The sequence below is a fragment of the Hyperolius riggenbachi genome, chromosome 7 (assembly GCF_040937935.1).
Source record: "Hyperolius riggenbachi isolate aHypRig1 chromosome 7, aHypRig1.pri, whole genome shotgun sequence".
NCBI classification, from domain to species: domain Eukaryota; kingdom Metazoa; phylum Chordata; class Amphibia; order Anura; family Hyperoliidae; genus Hyperolius; species Hyperolius riggenbachi.
Window position 1 is genome coordinate 128,935,956 of NC_090652.1, and position 14,372 is coordinate 128,950,327.

Sequence of the window (14,372 nt, forward strand, 5' to 3'; positions counted from 1 at the left end):
GTGGTTTCTATTTATATAAACGTACTACCCTGCCCCCCCAAGCTACACCCCTGCTGAGAAATGTACTGTCCACAGACAGCACTGAGTTTACACTACCGGTATGACCTATCATGATAAATTGTTCTTTGTTCTGTTTCCCAGAAGTTACATCAGTATCTTGGCCCTTCAGTTATTACAGAATATGAATATGCATCTGGTTACCTACTTCACTTGTGTTAAAGTTGCTGAATTTTGGTTAGTGACTATTTGTATGATCTTACATGGTAACATGATGGTAGTTAATGGTTTTTGTGCAGTTCAGCTGTCCACGTGGATTATCCCTAATTATTTCTATATAATCTGCATACGTGTTCCATGTTTGTGACTCAGAAACTGTTAAAGAGTACCCGAGCCGAAGCTCAGGTACAAAATTAGATACTTACCTAAAGAGAGGGAAGCCTCAGGATCCTATTGAGGCTTCCCTCCCTGCTCTGATGTCCCCCGTCGCTGAGCGCGACCCCCCAGAAGATTAGTGACAATGCATTGTCGGTAATCCTGTCACCACACAGCTCTTCTTCCTCCAGCGTGGCCGTGCAATAGCCGACCCAGCCCGCCCACACATGCCCAGTCAGGGGTGTTTCTAGCCTTTTTGTCACTCAAGGCAAGAAGTCCTGTGTCACCCCCCCCCCCCTTCTCCCAGCTGATCCTGTTGCATTTCGTTGCATACTACCTTCCTGCTCTCCCCCAGCTTAGTGTGTAAATGCAGAGTATAATACAGCAGAAGCTGTACTCTCACCTCTCCGCTACAGTCCAGTGCTGCACTTCGCCCTAGTGACCAGCATCTCCTACCGCATGTAGCATGATTACATGCTACATGAGAAGAGCCAGCACTAGAGGGAGCAGAAAACAGACAGGATGGTTGCACAGGCACAGCACTGGACTCCAGAGGGGCGGTTAGAGCACAGCTTCTGCTGTGCTATACTCTGCCTTTACACACTGGACTGGGGAAGCACAGGAGGGGGGGATGGGAACAGATAGTGGGACAAGGGGACTGAGAGAGGCATAAAGAGGGGCAGAAGGAGGCACAGTGGGACAGAGGAAGGCACAGAGAGATGCACACAGAGCCGGATCATCCACAAGGGCCTGCCGAGAATCAAAGGGCCTGGTTTATGCTAACCTCCAAAAAACTAGGCGGCCATCAAGTGTGGGTCCAAAGCTGTTGCCTGCCTATGGCACAATTTCACTTTAATCCATCTTTGGAAGCACAGGGGGTATAGGTGGCACAGGGGACTGGAGGTGGCTCAAGGAGACAGAAAGAGGCACAAAAAGAGACAGAAAGAGGCACAAAGGAATACAAAAGGAGGCAAAAAGTGAGATACAAACACCCGTGGGGACAGGGCTCCATTCAGAGGCATGGCTTAGTTCAAGGGGTGTGGCTTAATCAGTGGCAGGGACTCCAGGCAGTGGCCAGTAATGCCTATGCCTAAAAACCTGTGCCCAGTAAGCCAGAGCCGCGGGCTCTGTGGTATTGTGCATGTGTGGGCGCGCTTGTGTGGCTACTGCATGGCCCTTCTTCAGAAAGAAGAGCTGTGCTGCGTCGATTGGGCAGAGGGCCACACTCAGCAATGGGGGGTTTTAGATCAGCGAGGGAAGCCTTAGTAGGATCCTGAGGTTTCCCTCTCTTAAGGTATGTATCTGATTTTAATCCGAGCCTCAGGTTAAAACTACTGCATAGCATCCAGTAAATTAGCATTTTTAAAAATGAGGTCACGTTTACCAGCTTTCTTGGCCTAAACTGTTCTAAACAGCAGCTGTGACAAATCTGGTTTGTTGAGCCTAAAAACAAACAGAAGTAATGATTATTTGAACTTTCCAGCACTAAAACTTTATACGAAGCCTTTCTCAGTCAGAAAAATCTGTTTTGGTTTCTAATTACTTTTCAGGATTTCTACAAGCTGTTTTACATGCACATTTTAATACATAACAACTCTAGTTTTTTTTACCACTTGCTGTACTGGAAAGCATAAAGGGAATTCAGACAATTTTGTAAGTAGGGCTAGTACTATATGTATCTATGTTTATCTCACCGTGTTACATATTACTTCAGCTGTGCTTTACAGCTCCAATTTTCGCACATAACACACATGGCCGGATTTCAGGGAAGGCCGCAAAGGCCATGGCCTAGGGCACCAAGAAAGCAAGGGGCGGGCTCTGGGCAGCAGGCTGGCAGTAGTAGTTAACCTGCCAAATATTCGCAGCGGTTGGGTGAGTGCCCGACTTACCTACTCCTGGTGCAGGCTGTGCTGCACTGTGCACACATTACCAGCCAGTCCCGGTCTGTGGTTGTCCTGATTCACGAGTCTGCATATAGCAGTGGGTGACTACCAACAGCCCGATCTGGCACTTGGAGGATGAATTGGCTACAAAACAGGCACTTACAGTGATCTCTGAGATACCTGTCACTCACAGGCCATCAGATCCCTTAAGGAGAATAAGGACATTATTATTAAACCAGCGGATAAAGGTGGTGCCATAGTCATAATGAACACCAGTGACTACATCCAGGAGGCACAAAGACAGTTATCCAACACCGCTCACTATGCCAAATTACAGGGGGACCCCACAAAAGGCTACAGGTAGTGATGCTCAAATACCCCTTTTTAAAATTCGAGTTTGGTCGAATTCGAATAGTAAATTATTCGAGGTCAGTCGAATATTCGAGTCGAATAATTTTTACTATTCGATTCGACCTCGGACTTCGAGCTCACTATTTGAGTCGGTATTCGAGCTAACTATTCGAGCTGACTATTCGAATTGGCCTTAAATAGCTTCCCAACACTTGTTTTGAGGGTTAATGATGCAAGAAACATATTTTTTTCCAAGTGACAACAGCAAGTGATTATGTGGGGATGTTCCTTTAAAAAAAAAAAAAGGTGAAAAGAGAAGTTGTGTCCAGAATTTTGTTCAGTACTGTATATACTTCTTCTTCTTCTTCTTCTTTATCTTCTATATCTTCTTCTTCTTCTTCTATATCTTCTTCTTCTTCTTCATCTTCTTCTTCTTCTTCTTCATCTTCTTCATCTTCATCTTCTTCATCTTCATCTTCTTCATCTTCTTCATCTTCATCTTCTTCATCTTCTTCTTCATCTTCTTCATCTTCTTCATCTTCATCTTCTTCATCTTCTTCTTCATCTTCTTCATCTTCATCTTCTTCTTCTTCTTCTTCTTCATCTTCTTCTTCATCTTCTTCATCTTCTTCTTCATCTTCTTCATCTTCATCTTCTTCATCTTCTTCTTCATCTTCTTCATCTTCTTCATCTTCATCTTCTTCATCTTCTTCTTCATCTTCTTCATCTTCATCTTCTTCATCTTCTTCTTCTTCTTCTTCTTCTTCTTCTTCTTCATCTTCTTCTTCATCTTCTTCATCTTCTTCTTCATCTTCTTCATCTTCATCTTCTTCATCTTCTTCATCTTCATCTTCTTCATCTTCTTCTTCATCTTCTTCATCTTCTTCATATTCATCTTCTTCATCTTCTTCTTCATCTTCTTCATCTTCATCTTCTTCATCTTCTTCTTCTTCTTCTTCTTCTTCATCTTCTTCTTCATCTTCTTCATCTTCTTCTTCATCTTCTTCATCTTCATCTTCTTCATCTTCATCTTCATCTTCATCTTCTTCATCTTCTTCTTCATCTTCTTCTTCTTCTTCTTCTTCTTCTTCTTCTTCATCTTCTTCTTCATCTTCTTCATCTTCTTCTTCATCTTCTTCATCTTCATCTTCATCTTCATCTTCTTCATCTTCTTCTTCATCTTCTTCATCTTCTTCATCTTCATCTTCTTCATCTTCTTCTTCATCTTCTTCATCTTCATCTTCTTCATCTTCTTCTTCTTCTTCTTCTTCTTCTTCTTCTTCATCTTCTTCTTCATCTTCTTCATCTTCTTCTTCATCTTCTTCTTCATCTTCTTCATCTTCTTCTTCATCTTCTTCATCTTCTTCTTCATCTTCTTCATCTTCTTCTTCTTCTTCATCTTCTTCTATATCGTCTTCTTCGTCACTTATTTCTCTTTTCATTTTTTTTTTTTTAAAGAAATGCAGCTATTTTTGAGCGTAACAACAAATAGCTGGTGGCGCACGCATGTTGGAAGCGCCATTGTATGTGCTCCCTGGCAGTGGAAACACACAGACAGCAGGAGGTAAATTTAGCAGCAGGAGGAGGAGGATGAGTGTGTGGCAGCATGCAGTCAATGAGGCAGGCAGCGTGACATAATAGCCCTGGTACCTAGCGGTGATACCATGGCTGTAAATAAACACAACAGGAGGTCCCAGACAGCGGTCGTGCAGCCCACATTGTGTCCAATACACAACTGGGACAACACAGTTTTCAACCCGGGCACCTCAGAAAAATTAAACCTTTTTTTGTAATGGTTTTGTAGTTTTGGTTTTACAACCAATTACACAGATATATAGCTATTTTTTGACGTAATAGCTGGTGGCAGAGTGGCAGCAGAAGGTAAATCTGTGTACCCTGGCGGTGGGAAACACAGACAGACAGCAGCAGCAGCAGGAGGAGGAATGGAGGAGAGTAATTATGTGAGCAGCTATTGTTTGACGTAATAGCTGGTGGCAGTGTGGCAGCAGAAGGTAATTCTGTGTACCCTGGCAGTGGGAAACACAGACAGACAGCAGCAGCAGGAGGAATGGAGGAGTAGTGTGAGTGTGGCAGCAGGTAGGCAGCGTGACATAATAGCCCTGGTACCTAGCGGTGATACCAGGGCCGTAAATAAACACAACAGGAGGTCCCAGACAGCGGTCGTGCAGCCCACATTGTGTCCAATACACAACTGGGACAACACAGTTTTCAACCCGGGCACCTCAGAAAAATTAAACCTTTTTTTTTTTTTAATGGTTTTTTGGTTTTTGGTTTTACAACCAATTTAGCTATTTTTGGACGTAATAGCTGGTGGCAGAGTGGCAGCAGAAGAAGGTAATTTTGTGTACCCTGGCAGTGGGAAACACAGACAGACAGCAGCAGCAGGAGGAGGAATGGAGGAGTAGGCGAGCAGCTATTGTTTGACGTAATAGCTGGTGGCAGAGTGGCAGCAGAAGGTAAATCATCTGTGTACCCTGGCAGTGGGAAACACAGACAGACAGCAGCAGCAGCAGCAGGAGGAGGTATGGAGGAGCAGTGTGAGTGTGGCAGCAGGTAGGCAGCGTGACATAATAGCCCTGGTACCTAGCGGTGATACCAGGGCCGTAAATAAACACAACAGGAGGTCCCAGACAGCGGTCGTGCAGCCCACATTGTGTCCAATACACAACTGGGACAACACAGTTTTCAACCCGGGCACCTCAGAAAAATTAAACCTTTTTTTTTTTTAATGGTTTGTTTGGTTTCGGTTTTGCAACCAATATAGCTATTGTTTGACGTAATAGCTGGTGGCAGAGTGGCAGCAGAAGAAGGTCATTCTGTGTACCCTGGCAGTGGGAAACACAGACAGACAGCAGAAGGGCAGTACACAGCAGCCCACTGTAGGTGTAAAATGTGTGGCTGCAGGCGACGTAATAGTCAAAGTGAACCAGGCTGGCTTAGTGAGCAGGAGCCAGGAGGTGGTAAAGGGTGGTAAGGCACATTAACGATGGTTCCGGCAGCCAGTTCATGTCCCCCTCTCGCCGACAACAGGGGCCAGGAACTCGCCTTCCACCCACGCCTGGTTCATCTTGAGAAACGTCAGTCTGTCCACAGACTTGTGAGACAGACGTGAGCGTTTCTCGGTGACCACGCCACCAGCTGCACTGAAGCAGCGCTCGGACAGCACGCTGGAAGGGGGGCAGGACAGCACTTCCAGGGCGTACTGCGCTAGCTCGCTCCAGATCTCCATGCGCTTGACCCAATACTCCATGGGATCAACAGGGGCATCGCTGTCAAGCCCGCTGTACGACCCCATGTAGTCAGCCACCATGCGGGTCAGGCGCTGGCTGTGACCGGAGGAGGATGCTGCTGCATGCATCTCCTCTCTAGTCACTGCTGCCGGAGCCTCTACAGTCCTGTAGAGCTCGTGGCTGAGAGACAGCAGGTCTGTGGGGCGCTTGCTGCTGCTGGATGCAGGCACCTGCTGCTGCCTCTGTGCTGGCTGCTGGACAGTGGGGGTGGAAGGCTGGGGGAAGGCTTCCTCCAAGCGCTCAACAAGGGCCTGCTGCAAGCTCCTTATTTGTTGCGCTGGGTCTCCTCCTGCAGGCGGCAGGAACTGGCTCAACTTCCCCTTGAGGCGTGGGTCCAACATCATGCTGATCCAGATGTCCTCCCTCTGCTTCATCTGGATCACCCTGGGGTCCCTGCGCAGGCACGCCAGCATGTGCGCTGCCATTGGGAAGAGGCGGGCCACGTCTGCTGGCACATCGACGTCAGTGCTGTCCTCATCCTCCTCCTCTGCCGCCTCATCCTCTCTCCACCCCCGCACCAACTCAGCTGCGCTGTGCTGATCCCCCTCATCAGCAGCCAGGTCAGGGACCTCCACCAAGTCCTCCTCCTCCTCCCCCTCAGAGGTGGACTGCGCAGCTGGTTGCCGCTCCTGCTGGTCCAAGGCTGCCGCTCCCTGTTCCAGCAAACCATCGAGGGCCCTGTTCAGCAGAGAAACCAGGGGCACCCACTCGCAGACCATAGCATGGTCCCTGCTCACCATGTTTGTGGCCTGCAGGAAGGGAGCCAGCACAAAGCACACCTGCTGCATGTGCCTCCAGTCATCATCGGGGACGATGGACGGGATGTTGCTGGTCTTGTCCCTTCTCCGAGCTGCGGAAACAGTGGCCAGGGCAAGGTACTGGTTGACAGCGTGCCTCTGTTCAACCATACGCTCCAACATCGCCAGGGTGGAGTTCCAGCGAGTCGGAACGTCAATGATCAGCCGATGGCGTGGCAGATCCAGCTCCTTTTGCACGTCTTCCAGGCTCGCACAGGCTGCAGCCGAGCGCCGGAAGTGACGCACAACATTCCTTGCCGTTTCCAGCAGTTCGCCCATCCCCTGGTAGGTGCGCAGGAACTTCTGCACCACCAGGTTCAGCACGTGGGCAAGACAGGGGATGTGGGTCAGGTTTCCCCTGTCTATGGCAGCAACCAGATTGGCCCCATTGTCGGACACCACCTCTCCGACTCTGAGGCCTCTGGGGGTCAGCCAAATCCTCTCCTGCTCCTGGAGTTTGGCCAACACGTGGGCTGCCGTCAGCTTGGTCTTGCCAAGGCTGACCAAGTGCAGCAGCGCTTGGCAGTGGCGGGCCTTCACGCTGCTGCTGAGGCGGGGGGTTTGGCCAGGTGTGGCGGAGGATGGCAGAGGATCGGAGGAACCCGCTGCAGTTCCCCTGACCCTGCGGGGTGGCACCACCCACTGTGTTGCTGCTGCTGCTGCTGCTGTGCCCGCTGCTGCTCTCCCATCCTCACCCCCTTCCACCAAGCTGACCCAGTGGACAGTGAAGGACAGGTAGCGGCCTGTCCCGAAGCGGCTGCTCCAGGAGTCCATGGTGACGTGGACCCTTTCACCAACCGCGTGCTCCAGCCCTCGCTCCACATTGGCCATCACAAAGCGGTGCAGTGCTGGAATGGCCTTGCGGGAGAAAAAGTGTCTGCTGGGGAGCTGCCAGTCTGGGGCTGCACAAGCAAGCAGCGCCCGCATGTCGCTCCCCTCCTGCACGAGCGTGTACGGCAGGAGTTGGGAGCACATGGCCCGTGCCAGCAAGCCGTTCAGCTGCCGCACGCGACGGCTGCTGGGAGGCAGAGCCCTAACCACCCCCTGGAAGGACTCGCTCAAAAGGCTCTGGCGTGGCCTTTTGCTGACACGGGAATCACCAGACACAGCGGAGGAGGCCACTGAGGACTGGCTGCCAGAACAGGCCTCAGTGTCGGCGGCAGGAGTTGCAGAGGGGGGAGGAGCAGTGCGTTTCCGCACTCCTGCTGGTGCTGCTGGAGGAGCAGGAGGGCGGGTGGCTGCTGTTGCTGCTGCTGAAGGCTGTGCAGTGATGGGTGTGGTGCCACTGCCAGCACCAGATGCCTTCAGCCTCTGGAACTCCTCATGCTGGTGGAAATGTTTAGCCGCAAGGTGGTTGATCAGCGAGCTGGTGCTGAACTTTAAGGGGTCTGCACCTCTGCTCAACTTCCGCTGACAGTGGTTGCAAGTGGCGTACTTGCTGTACACAGTGGGCATGGTGAAAAAGCGCCAGATTGGTGACAGAAACATCCCCCTACGGCATGGAAGCGCTGCTGCCTGTCTCCCTGTGGTGGTTGGGGGGGGGGCTTGGGTGCGGCTGGTGGTGGTACTGGCTGATGCTGCTGCTGCTGCTGCTGAGCCTGAGACACCAGCAGGCTGTGGGTCGCTGCCAATGCTTGCAATGATGCGCCTCCTTGCAAGGCCCACAAGCGCATCCTCCTCCTCCTCCGAGCTGCTGAGGACGACATCCCCTGGAGGTGGTGGCACCCAGTCTCTGTCTGTCACCGGGTCATCAACATCATCCTCCCCCTCCTCAAACATGTCCTGCTGGGATGATGACCCCCCAAACTCCTCTCCTGATGCATGGATGGGCTGCTTGACTGTCGCCACAGTCTTGCTGTCCAATCCCTCATCCCCCAAAGTGCCCATCAGCATCTCCTCCTCAAAATCGCCAACAACAGCAGACAATTGACTCATCATGCCTGGGGTCAAAAGAGTGCTGAATGAGAGGTCGGCGACTGACGGTGAACTGGCCTCCTCCCCAGACCCTGCTGGGCGGCTGCTGCGAACAGGGGTGGTGGTGGTGGTGGTGGTGAGGGTGGAGGCCTCGGATGCAGAGCTGATGGCGGGCTGCTCATCCTCCGTCATGAGTTGCACCACAGTGTCTGCATCCTTTTCCTCAATGGGACGTTTCCGACCCGGCTGGAGGAAAATCGGAGCAGGTGCTACACGCTGCTGCTGCTGTGTCTCTGCAGCGTGAGTTGCAGATGCTCCTGCTGGGCGGCGCCCAAGGCGTCCACGGCCAGTGGCTATGGGAGGAATGTTAGCCACTGACGCTGCTGCTGCTGCTGCGGAACTGTGCATGGTGGCGCGCCCGCGGCCGCGGCTTGCCACAATGCTGCTCCCTCTCCTCCTGATTCCCTTGCTGCCCTTCCCCTTGCCCAAACCGCGCTGGCTGCCACTTCCAGACATCTTAAATGTTTTGGGCGTATAGACAAAAGTTTTGTAAAAGGGCGGGTGAAAAGTGGGGTACTTTAATGGAGTGGGTTGGTTGGTGAGGTGACTGAGTGAGTGTCCCCTAGTACAGTAAGTAAGTAGTAACAGTCAGGAAGTACAACTAGCAGTTACAATAATCAGTAGTAATCACAAGTAAATTTAGTGTGTGTACACTCAGACAGTGAGTGCACGCACGCAGGAGCTAGTAGCCTATGAACACAGTGACTGAGTGTCCTAGACTCCTAGTACAGTAAGAGTAAGTAGTAACAGTAAGTAGAACTAACTAATTACAATAATCAATCAGCGATCAGAAGGAAATGGAGTGTGGGTGGTGTGTGTACACTCAGACAGTGAGTGCCCGCACGCAGGAGCTAGTAGCCTATGAACACAGTGACTGAGTGTCCTAGACTCCTAGTACAGTAAGAGTAAGTAGTAACAGTAAGTAGAACTAACTAATTACAATAATCAATCAGCGATCAGAAGGAAATGGAGTGTGGGTGGTGTGTGTACACTCAGACAGTGAGTGACCGCACGCAGGAGCTAGTAGCCTATGAACACAGTGACTGAGTGTCCTAGACTCCTAGTACAGTAAGAGTAAGTAGTAACAGTAAGTAGAACTAACTAATTACAATAATCAATCAGCGATCAGAAGGAAATGGAGTGTGGGTGGTGTGTGTACACTCAGACAGTGAGTGACCGCACGCAGGAGCTAGTAGCCTATGAACACAGTGACTGAGTGTCCTAGACTCCTAGTACAGTAAGAGTAAGTAGTAACAGTAAGTAGAACTAACTAATTACAATAATCAATCAGCGATCAGAAGGAAATGGAGTGTGGGTGGTGTGTGTACACTCAGACAGTGAGTGACCGCACGCAGGAGCTAGTAGCCTATGAACACAGTGACTGAGTGTCCTAGACTCCTAGTACAGTAAGAGTAAGTAGTAACAGTAAGTAGAACTAACTAATTACAATAATCAATCAGCGATCAGAAGGAAATGGAGTGTGGGTGGTGTGTGTACACTCAGACAGTGAGTGACCGCACGCAGGAGCTAGTAGCCTATGAACACAGTGACTGAGTGTCCTAGACTCCTAGTACAGTAAGAGTAAGTAGTAACAGTAAGTACAACTAACTAATTACAATAATCAATCAGCGATCAGAAGGAAATGGAGTGTGGGTGGTGTGTGTACACTCAGACAGTGAGTGACCGCACGCAGGAGCTAGTAGCCTATGAACACAGTGACTGAGTGTCCTAGACTCCTAGTACAGTAAGAGTAAGTAGTAACAGTAAGTAGAACTAACTAATTACAATAATCAATCAGCGATCAGAAGGAAATGGAGTGTGGGTGGTGTGTGTACACTCAGACAGTGAGTGACCGCACGCAGGAGCTAGTAGCCTATGAACACAGTGACTGAGTGTCCTAGACTCCTAGTACAGTAAGAGTAAGTAGTAACAGTAAGTACAACTAACTAATTACAATAATCAATCAGCGATCAGAAGGAAATGGAGTGTGGGTGGTGTGTGTACACTCAGACAGTGAGTGACCGCACGCAGGAGCTAGTAGCCTATGAACACAGTGACTGAGTGTCCTAGACTCCTAGTACAGTAAGAGTAAGTAGTAACAGTAAGTACAACTAACTAATTACAATAATCAATCAGCGATCAGAAGGAAATGGAGTGTGGGTGGTGTGTGTACACTCAGACAGTGAGTGACCGCACGCAGGAGCTAGTAGCCTATGAACACAGTGACTGAGTGTCCTAGACTCCTAGTACAGTAAGAGTAAGTAGTAACAGTAAGTACAACTAACTAATTACAATAATCAATCAGCGATCAGAAGGAAATGGAGTGTGGGTGGTGTGTGTACACTCAGACAGTGAGTGACCGCACGCAGGAGCTAGTAGCCTATGAACACAGTGACTGAGTGTCCTAGACTCCTAGTACAGTAAGAGTAAGTAGTAACAGTAAGTAGAACTAACTAATTACAATAATCAATCAGCGATCAGAAGGAAATGGAGTGTGGGTGGTGTGTGTACACTCAGACAGTGAGTGACCGCACGCAGGAGCTAGTAGCCTATGAACACAGTGACTGAGTGTCCTAGACTCCTAGTACAGTAAGAGTAAGTAGTAACAGTAAGTAGAACTAACTAATTACAATAATCAATCAGCGATCAGAAGGAAATGGAGTGTGGGTGGTGTGTGTACACTCAGACAGTGAGTGACCGCACGCAGGAGCTAGTAGCCTATGAACACAGTGACTGAGTGTCCTAGACTCCTAGTACAGTAAGAGTAAGTAGTAACAGTAAGTAGAACTAACTAATTACAATAATCAATCAGCGATCAGAAGGAAATGGAGTGTGGGTGGTGTGTGTACACTCAGACAGTGAGTGACCGCACGCAGGAGCTAGTAGCCTATGAACACAGTGACTGAGTGTCCTAGACTCCTAGTACAGTAAGAGTAAGTAGTAACAGTAAGTAGAACTAACTAATTACAATAATCAATCAGCGATCAGAAGGAAATGGAGTGTGGGTGGTGTGTGTACACTCAGACAGTGAGTGACCGCACGCAGGAGCTAGTAGCCTATGAACACAGTGACTGAGTGTCCTAGACTCCTAGTACAGTAAGAGTAAGTAGTAACAGTAAGTAGAACTAACTAATTACAATAATCAATCAGCGATCAGAAGGAAATGGAGTGTGGGTGGTGTGTGTACACTCAGACAGTGAGTGACCGCACGCAGGAGCTAGTAGCCTATGAACACAGTGACTGTCTGACTGAGTGTCCTAGACTCCTAGTACAGTAAGAGTAAGTAGTAACAGTAAGTACAACTAACTAACAATAATCTATCAGTAATCAGAAGGAAATAGAGTGTGTGTACACACAGACAGTGAGTGAGTGCACACACGCAGGAGCTAGCTAGTAGCCTATAAACAGTGACAGTCAGTGAGTGTCCTACTCCTAGTACAGTATAACTACAATACTATTAGTAAAGGACAGCAGAAATACTGGTATAGATGAGAGAAATAAACAGAGGACAGCTGCCCACAGAGGCAAGGCCCCCCTGAGGCCTAAACCTGTAAGCTTGCAGCAGCTGCCTGTCTCTAATGTAACACACAAGCTACTAACTAAAATACAATGTCTATCTAACTAACAACAATATAGGTGTATATGGCAGGTGTAGGTGAGCAAAAACGCTAGGTAAATGATCACAATAGAGCACTTGCTAAGCCAAAGCACAAAGGAGCAACTCTCTCTCTGTACAAGTCTCAGGCAAGCATGGAGAAACGGAACATGGCGGCCGCTATTTATAGGGTAGGGGCTGGCCAGGGTCCCCCTCTGTGATTGGCTGCCGTCAGAGGGCCTGGGAGCCCTCTGATTGGCTCTAAGGACATCAATCTGGGCTATGACGCTATTCGAGCTCGGTACCGAGCTCGAATAGCGCCGAGTTGCTCGAATAGCTCGAATAGTGAATGGGCTATTCGAGTGTACTCGGATAGCCCATTCGAATAGCTCCAGCTATTCGGAGCTCGAATACCGAGCTCGAATAGCTGAAAAAGAGCTCGAATATTCGAGCTACTCGAATATTCGAGCTCTGCTGAGCACCACTGGCACTCAATAGGATGGTTAACAGATTGCCTGCAAACATCAGACAACATGTAAGGACCCTTATCCCTAAAGAGCCTAGAACAGCCTGTTTTTACATGCTTCCCAAGATCCACAAAGAGGGAAACCCAGGCAGGCCCATAATCTCAGGGAGCGGAACTCTTACAGAGAACATCTCAGGGTGGCTGGAAAACATCTTGAAACCTCTTGTCTGTAAAAGACCCAGCTACATACAGGATACCACCCACCTCCTGAACAAACTGACAGCCATCGGCCCAGTACCTGAGGGAACCATACTGACCACGATGGACGTGGAGTCCCTGTACACGAACATTCCCCATGATGATGGTATTGCGGCCTGCCATAAATATCTTCAGGGTCAGGGCATATCTGTAAAGCCTATTGCTGGACTGATCAAATTCATTCTCACTCATAATTATTTCACTTTTGGACAGGACCTCTATTTACAGCAGATGGGCGTGGCAATGGGTTCGCGATTCTCACCACAGTATGCAAATCTCTTCATGGACAAAATTGAAGAGGAATACCTCAATGCATGTGGCATAAAACCCATGGCCTACTTCCGCTTCATTGATGATATTTTAATTATCTGGTCCGCAAGTGAGGATGATCTTCTCCAGTTCCACAGGAACTTCAACGCCTTCCATCCTACAATCAAATTGAAACTTACCTACTCTCACACAGAGATTAACTTTCTGGACACCACCATATACATCAGGGGTAACAACATACAAACCTCTGTGTATCGCAAACCTACAGACCGTCCAACATATCTAAGATATGACAGTTTTCATCCCAAGCGCATTAGGAACTCTATAATTTACAGCCAAGCTATAAGGTACAACCGGATTTGTTCTGACAGGATGGACAGAGACAAGCTCCTGCATCGCCTTAAGAACACTTTCATTAAACAAGGTTACAGTCCTCCTATGGCTGAGGCCCAAATCAGGAAAGCCAGCATCATCCCCAGGACTGAACTCCTGAAATATAAGCAAAACCAGAAAGAGGAACGTGTGCCTTTGGTTGTCACCTACAACCCACACCTGGAAATCTTAAGGAGAATTGCTAAGGAACTTCATCCCTTTTTACACATGGATCACAGACTGAAATCGATATTCCCTAAACCTCCACTCTTGTAATATCGGCAACCACACAATCTAAAACATATGATTGTCAAGAGTTCTTTGAATAGGCCTCAACAAAACGGAACATCACCCTGCTGACAAAAAATATGTGGGACCTGCAGACACATTTACTCCACTGACAGGTTAACAATACCAGGTTCACAACAGAAGTACAGAGTACAAGGCACATTTTCCTGTGGTTCCACCAATCTGGTATATCTGATCATGTGTGCTAAATGCCCCAATGTTATGTACGTGGGAGAAACTAGACAAACTCTGCGGAAAACGTATGAATGGACACAGGCACACTATTAATGATACCAAATCTGGACTCCCAGTTGCTACACACTTTCGGTCCAACGAACACAGCATGGATGATCTTCGTGTCACTGCCCTGAAGGGTGGCTTCAAAACGTCAAATGATCGATTAATAGCAGAAACAAAATTTGTAAATCGGTTTAA